The sequence below is a fragment of the Poecilia formosa genome, unplaced genomic scaffold (assembly GCF_000485575.1).
Source record: "Poecilia formosa unplaced genomic scaffold, Poecilia_formosa-5.1.2 Scaffold36, whole genome shotgun sequence".
Taxonomy (NCBI): domain Eukaryota; kingdom Metazoa; phylum Chordata; class Actinopteri; order Cyprinodontiformes; family Poeciliidae; genus Poecilia; species Poecilia formosa.
In genome coordinates this window covers 887,138-894,947 of record NW_006799975.1, presented here as the reverse complement: position 1 = coordinate 894,947, position 7,810 = coordinate 887,138, and the positions used below count along the sequence as shown (strand labels likewise).

General features: G+C 39.4%; 1 long non-coding RNA gene across 1 annotated transcript; it reads left to right on the top strand.

Annotated features, from left to right (window-relative positions):
• The first annotated feature begins 476 nt into the window (after positions 1-476).
• Positions 477-2,966, top strand: LOC107836033 (uncharacterized). Its single transcript, XR_001661889.1, has 3 exons — positions 477-528; positions 1,252-1,608; positions 1,687-2,966. It is a non-coding gene; the product is annotated as an uncharacterized LOC107836033 (long non-coding RNA).
• The last annotated feature ends 4,844 nt before the right edge of the window (positions 2,967-7,810 follow it).

The window sequence follows — 7,810 nt, the reverse complement described above, 5'->3', positions numbered from 1 at the left end:
CAGGAAGACTGGATAAGTCATTCAGCAGCTGGGGGTGGGAAGAACGGTCTGGAACTCATGTAAGAGAATAAATACTTCCTTTTGCATGTTTGTTTAAAGACAGCCTTTCATAAAAAATCTGTACACACTCTACTTTGAGAGGTAAACTGTAATGGATCAAAGAACATTTAATTGATTAAAATGTGAGTTTCTCATGAGCCTTGGTTTAGCATTTTAACCTTTCAATAAGTTTGGGAATGGAATGTTAAAGGAACACTTCAGGAAATCCCCCTTTCCCTTTTAGTTACAACTAAGATAGTTTGAGTTCCAGCAAATGCATCAGTAATTTCCAGATGAACTGAATATCCCTTCTGTTGCAGCGTTAATGACAACAGTGTGGCATCAGCTGAATTCAATTAAATCCAACAACTACACTTACACTGCACCTTGACTTCGAGTGACCTCTTAGTCTTTAGTTTTTAGGCAGGAGAAAGAGTGATTAAGATGTAATCTAACTTCAAAATATGTAGCCTCTTCAGGAGGGCTCATGTGGTAACAATTCTAATTTATTTAGTACAAACTGTCACAACTTGTGCCTAATCTTGTTTTCATATAATTCAGTTGAATGTCAATGTTCAGTATTCCACATTTACATTTAGTTAAAGCTTTCAGTAAGTCAGGACCCAGAGGTTTTGGGGCATCAAAGTACTTGGTTTTTGAATTTAAATAATGGATCCTTTGTTTTGCGGATCTAGTGAACACTTACTGCCCTGGCTACTGAAGTATTTTGTGGAGTTGCTGTAATTTTCCTGGCGTTAGCTTTAAGGACTATCCTTAAAGCTATCTACTTAAGGATGCTCTGGTGCACTGGAGCACTCTTATATCCAACTCCTTTAAGTGTGACCATGCATCTCAACTGGAAAAAGATGGATTGCTTCTTCTAGATTTGGGGTTACTCTTTGCCTCAGTAGAGGAGTTCAAGTCCTTGGTGTTTTGTTCACAAGTGACAGCATAATGTAAACGGAGACAGATGTATATGCAATCTAAATGTTACTGCAATCTGTTGTGAAGAAAGAGCTAAGCTAACAAGCAAAGCCATGGTGGCGACAGTGGTAGGAGTTTGTCCTGTAATTGGTGGGTTGCTGGTTTGAGACGCTGCTCCACCTGTCTGTTCTGCAAGACAGTTCACCCACCTTGCTGGTGGTGTTCAGAGAGTCTGCTGGTGCTGGTGCATGGCAGCCTCACTTCTGTCAGACTGTGTGTACAATGTAGCTTGCCAAGCCTGCAGTTCTCCCTGCAGGTTGTTCAAGCTGTCCTGTGTTTCATCCACTTGTTTGCCACAGCACCCATCTGCCTCCATCCTGATCCTGCTGAAACTTTTGTAATGAAAGTCGATACATCTAACACAGTCATTGCTACCACACTTCACCAACAAGAGTGGGATGGAAAGCTCCACTCAAGGAAGCTTTGTCTCACTCAGAAGGAATATTTTGAGGGCGACTGGGAACAGATGGCGTTCACAATCTGATGGATTGTCTGATAGGCCATTGGAACAAAAGAAGCCTTCCTGTTCTGGACCGACCACAGGAACTGGATATATATTCAAACTGTAAAACAACTGCGTTCCAAGTAGGCTTGTTGAGCACTTTTATTGAATCTTACAACGTCCATCTAATGAATGCTAAAACAAGTTCTCTCTCAAGACAGTTTTCCCATATCACTCTGGACCCTAAGCCAATCCTTCCTGTCCACTGGTTAGCACCTCCTCTTTCTTGGCCTCTGGAGTCGTCCAGCTGCGCTGCCCTGCCTGCCAGTGCCTCTTGAGACTCCTGCTTGTCATCTTTACATTCCTTCCCAGTGTGGTCTAAAGGTTTTGATCTGGGTCTTCTGGTCTGGGCAGGACCCACAAACTCCTCCAAAGGGCACTCTGATGATCCTCCATGGGTCAGGACATCATTCAGGTTGTTTCTGTGCTTCCCATGTGAAGCTTAATTCACCTCAGCTATATAAGTGCTCTCTCTTTCTCTTCTCTATGCCATTCCCACTTCATGTCCAGTCTGTATGTAACACTGATTCCTTTCTGACTCTGCTGTCAGTGCCCAGGGTGTTATTGTTATTTGAGCAAAGTGCTTTTTTCTCCCTACCCACCACCAGCTCGTTTGGGTGTAGCCAGCATGGCACATCTTTCTTAGTAATCCATGAGTCTTGCCCCACACTGTCTGCCATATTCACAATGAAGTCATGAGACAGAATATCCCTTCTGTTGGGACATGCAACTAAGACGATCCAGCTGCAGAACCGAACCCAAGAAAAACTCAAAATAACGAAGCTATAAATTTCTGCAGAACCGTCTACCACAGCACTGTGTCAGGATCAATCTCACCAATTAATGAATTCATACATTGATTAATTTATTGCATTGCATGAATATAATCACTATGTGTTTGCTATGAGCTGTTAAAAATCTTACTTTTGATCATGTAAAAAGCAATTAATGAGAGCAGACAGTGCCTTTCAGTCCAGAGAATTGTTGGTTTGCAAAGACAAGCACAGCTTTCCAAGCCTCTGATCTGTTGACTGATCTGTTAGACTGGGAAATGTGTGCTGCCACAGCAACACACACATGCTAGCTAAAAGAAAATCTGCACGTCAAAATGTTGAGGAGAAGGTTATAAATTATAGATCAGAAGCACACTGCTCCGAAAGTAATTGATTTTTTTTTTCTGCCATCATTATTCGGAGCTATGAGAATAAACTTGTGCACATAGTTACGCATTTACACCACATCCATCCATGTTCAACAGTTTTGTGTGTACAAAGTAACACATGTACTGACTTTTCTCTGAGAGTGATTGTCAAGCTTTCTGTTGTAATGCCCAAACTCCCAGTTCCAGTCGTAACGCTCTTCAGCCATTGGAAGAGCAAAGAATCCCTTTGCATAGGATGAGGCCCCATGTTGCTCTGACCCCAACATGATGGAGTCAGTTTGGAATCCATCTGATGATGTAATTTTTAAATATTAATCGACTGATAATTTAATGAGGTACTCTGTACTTGGGCAGATATTTTTTTAGTCAAATAATTTTTTACTCTTTTTTGAGTAACTTCTTGGATGTCCACTTTTTGAAGTGCTGCTACTCTTTCTTGAGTACAATTTTTGGGTACTCTACCAACCTCTACCCATAACCAACTTTGTCAGAAAAGTTGAGGAATATTATATTTCAGCATAAAAACTGGACCTGCAATGTGAAAATACCACCCTGGTGACAATGTATATCTTTGGTTTATAGATAATTGCTTTTCAGAAATGTTAATTTTTTTTAATAGCACTTACTTGGTTTTCTATATGTTGCTTTATGATGGTCTGTGAAAGGCTCTTAAAGTAACCATACTTACTTACCTATTTAGGTTTATTAGAGAATTATATTATGCCCAAAGATGACTGTCATAATGAAGCTATCATTAGATATTCCACATTTGAAAGACTCAACCAAACCACCTTTACCTTACTTCTGCAGCTCTACACAGTTTTGTTTTTGTTTTCATAGCTCTAGTTTTTACTGACAGCAGAAGCTATTGCTCACTTTAAGTCAACCACCCACACATACACAAGGGCGACCTGTAATCACAGAAGACAGTGAAATGGCAGGGTTGCATTCTTCTTGCCCCGTTGAGCAGAGCAGCAGGAAAAAAAAATGTCTTAGATCACTGTTCACTGACATGTTTAGCTGATCTGATAGGAATCCACTGATAAGAGAGAAAAGATGCAGCTTGCCAACATCCCCGGCTAACAGTGTGAAAAAAACAACAACAAAAAAAACTATCCAGGCAGGTTTATCATAAACAACACAAGCAGGCCATGCCAGTCCTTTAATGGCTCTGTGTTTCTGGATGTTCTGATTACACGTTCTGCGCTGTTCACAACAGGAGAAACTTCCAACCTGTGTGAGATAAAGCCAAATGGCAGTCAAGGGATGGTGAATGATTCAGTGTGAGTATATGTAGGTACATGCAGAGTGTGTGTGTGTCAGTGAAGAGGTGGAGAGCAGGGCAGGGCTGGGAGTGGTGATGGGATCTGTCAGCGCAGTGAGACACAGACAGGGAGTCAGAAAGCTGCCAAATGAGACGTGGCTCCACGCCGTCTCCACCGTCCAAATTCCAGCTAGCTTAGATTGTTATCAGATCTGTCACCATGATCCAGAAAGACGGACCAAAACTCACATAGAATGATGCAGTTTAACGTTAAGATCACCTAAACCATCATGACTTGTAATGAAGTACTTATTCATTAATTTGAACAAAAAATAAAAAATTTATATATAACCTGCACTGAAACAGGTTATTTTCTAGATAAGTGATAAACACAGGTGAAAAATTTCACACTTGTGAAAAAGTAAACACACTAAAGTAAACACACTTATTTCCTGTATACTTTTTGCCTTTCATTGCCAGGCATCCTAATGAATTATTTTATTGCTGTCTTGTATTATTTATGTTTGTGTTGTTTGGTGTGGGTTTATTTCAAAGAGCATTTTTGATAGCCAGGGGTGAATCTGAATGAAGGATGACTTTCACAAACTGTGCAAGAAGAATACTGAATCACAGCGATGACATCATAGCAAGAAAATTCTGGGTCAAAACTCACCCAGGGTCTGTCTGTGGGGCAGGGGTCATGACCTTTGGGGGTCAACTGACAGTACCTCTTGGCTGCAACATTAGGGCTGCCAAGTTTACTCAAGTTTTAAGAACAACAGCCTGGCCTCAAAAGCATTGGAGACCAACCCCTCAACATGCAACCCTACTGATAGATTAGCAGTTCAGTTTCCATAGTACTGTCCAATGTAATTAAATATACTGTAGAAAAGTAAATGTGTCTGAGTTGTGAAGCTCTGGTAAAGTGTGGCGGTGGTGGTAAGGGAACATTTGCCTCAAGCTACAAGAAACTTGAGTATAAAAAGAAATCCTTGAAGCAAAAAGGGCCTGTGTGTTTTACAGGGACAGTTATTGCAGCTGCACAGCATCCTGTTCAGGATTAGTCTGACAGATTGTCTGTCAGACTAAACCAAAAATCTTTATCATGGTACAACTACAGCAAAGGTCTGAAAATCAGCCACTGCTCTGTTCTGTGGGGTGAGAGAGGACTGATCAACCCACCCGCCAGGTCACAGCTTGTGGTTAACAATAACTACCCCACTGTTGCCAATTTAGAGACTTCATTGCTATATTTAACAACTTTTCAAAAGAAAAAATTGTCATAGAGCGAAACTGGAATCAGCCAGAAAACTGCAACCGGTTCACCCCTAGTTATTAATCTAGATTTAAATAGAAGGCCTCAAGGATGCATGTCCATCTGTTTATCCCATAGAGTATGTACGAATGTATAACAGAGGAGGAGGATGTCATTGGTTTTCTTGAAAAAATGTTTTTGTTAAACTGCAGAAATATGAAATAAATATTTAAAATCTGCTTTGATAATGTCCCATGGCTTTAACAGCCTCTGGACTCAGACACTGACTCACCTCAAACCAAAAATCCAACCAGAATGAACCAGAATGAACCATCTCTTCTCCCGTATGTCAGGAAAAATAATGTCCATCTTTTGTAAAGATCAGAGTTTTCTGTCCTTGTGTTTCAGATCTCTATTAACCCATCAATCAAAAGCTTTTCTGAAACCAAAGAAAATACAAGGTTCAAAACAAACACACCTCATTCACCATCTGATCACCTTCATACATAAAAATAGATTTCAAGTGAGAATGTATGAACTGGTAGCTACACTGTAAAAAAAAGTCAGTAAATTTATGGTAAAAAACGGTAAAAGACCAACAATTTTTGACTGTCATATCCAAAAACATTTCATTACCGTAGAAATTACATGGAACTACCGTAAGTCGAAACTGCAAAAAACGTCAGTAAATTTACGGTAGAAAATTGTGAAATACCAACGGTTACTGACCGTAATATCCAAAACATTGTGTTGCCATAGAAAATACATGGAATTACCATAAGTATAATACTGGCAGTTTTGGTTGAAATACTGCATTTCCAAAATATGATAAAATACAAGTAGTTTTGATTGCCAGAATTTTATCGTATTTCTAAAATACAGTAAAATACTCCAATTTCAAAATACGGTAAAAAACTGGCAGTTTTGGTTGCCAGAATTTTACTGTATAGAGACGGTAAAATTCTGGCAACCACAGCTGCCAGTTTTTTACCGTAAATTAAGGCCATTTTTTTTTTTTTTTTTTTTTTTACAGTGTAGCAACAAAGAAAGCACTTAATTATAACTCACCATATGGACAGACTGAAGGGAAAAGCAAAGATCTTAGTAAAGTAAAAAGGAAAAAACGAAAAAAGAAAAAGGTCATCTAAATGTATGAAACAAGCAAGGCCAACGGATAACCAACTAATTTAAGGAGTTAAAACTTTGCTGAAGAGAATTGTGTATGGTCTGCCAGTTTATCCTCCATGTTTAATCTGAACCCTCAGAAACATTTGAAACACATTCTAATGTAATGTTTAAGTCATTGCTTGACTCATTTTTCATTTTCACTGAGGTGAAAAAGCTTTGCAGACCAACCTGATCTTTTACTCTTCACAGGGCACAGTGCAGCGCTTTAACAAAGTTCGGCTCCTCTTCCTTTTGCTCTGCGACTCATTTAGTCCAACTAATTAAAGGACTGTGTTTGCAGCACAAGGTTAAGTAAAACACTGTAATTCTGGTCAGGCTTAATTCCTCCCCCCTCTCACTCACATCACATTTGCCACACACAAAGCAGCAGTTAACCACTAGTGTGTGCACGGTCGCTACCCATACACATTCTCTGTGGTTAAGCCACTGCACACTATAGCTGCAGTCTGGTCTAGCTCAGCATCCAATCAGAGCTTTAGCTGCACAGAGTTCATTTTTCCCTGCTAACAGCAAAAGTGCACACTCAAATACACAACGCGTTTGATAGTTATTTACAGTAAACTGTGTTACACAGTGATACCACAGTGAAGCAGAGTCATATGGTGATGGTCAGGCTGGTCCTGACCATCGCAGAAAAGCAAGCTGCAGTCAGAGTTTCTGTTTTTCTATTTTCACTGTGGAAGGACAGAGAAAAGAGAAAATAAGGCTCACTTCATTGTTCTTTGATTACTGGCTGCAAGGTCTGTCTGGCACAAGTTTCATCATCTGTCTCAGTTGGTGAGAATCTGTCAACTCTGTGTACCTTTGACTGTGTTCTGTAGATAAACTGAACTGTGCATGACAAGACCTTATGGGGCAACTAATGACAAAGTGTCAAGATCTGCAACACAAATAAGAAATTAAAATGTTTGAGGACTTACAAAGTCACTTCCTACATAGAACCACCTGAGTCGTATAGCGTTTCACCTTGTCATGTTTAAAGCCATGCATGAAAAAATAACCAAGAACAAAACAAGCAGTTTGTTAAGAAAGTATGGAATAATAAAGAAGAAGAATAAAGAAGAATGAAACTAGATATCAGATAATCAGCTGCTGGGTTTCCTTCAACTGGAAACGTCTTAAACCAACTTGAATAATGAACTGAGCTTGGATCAGTTGGAATGTACATGCAATTGAAATGATTTGTTCGTAAATTGGCTTGAGACAACATTTATTGTGAATTGATGAGATGAGATATAGATAAGCCAAATTGAAACTGAACTGAAAACATTTTAAACATAGAAATTGTCTCAGTATAATACATGAAATGAATCAACATCTCAATATGAAGATAAGGAAAAGAAACACCTTCACAAAATATGTGAATGCAAGATGTGTGTGTGTGTGTGTGTGTGTGTGTGTGTGTGTATATATATA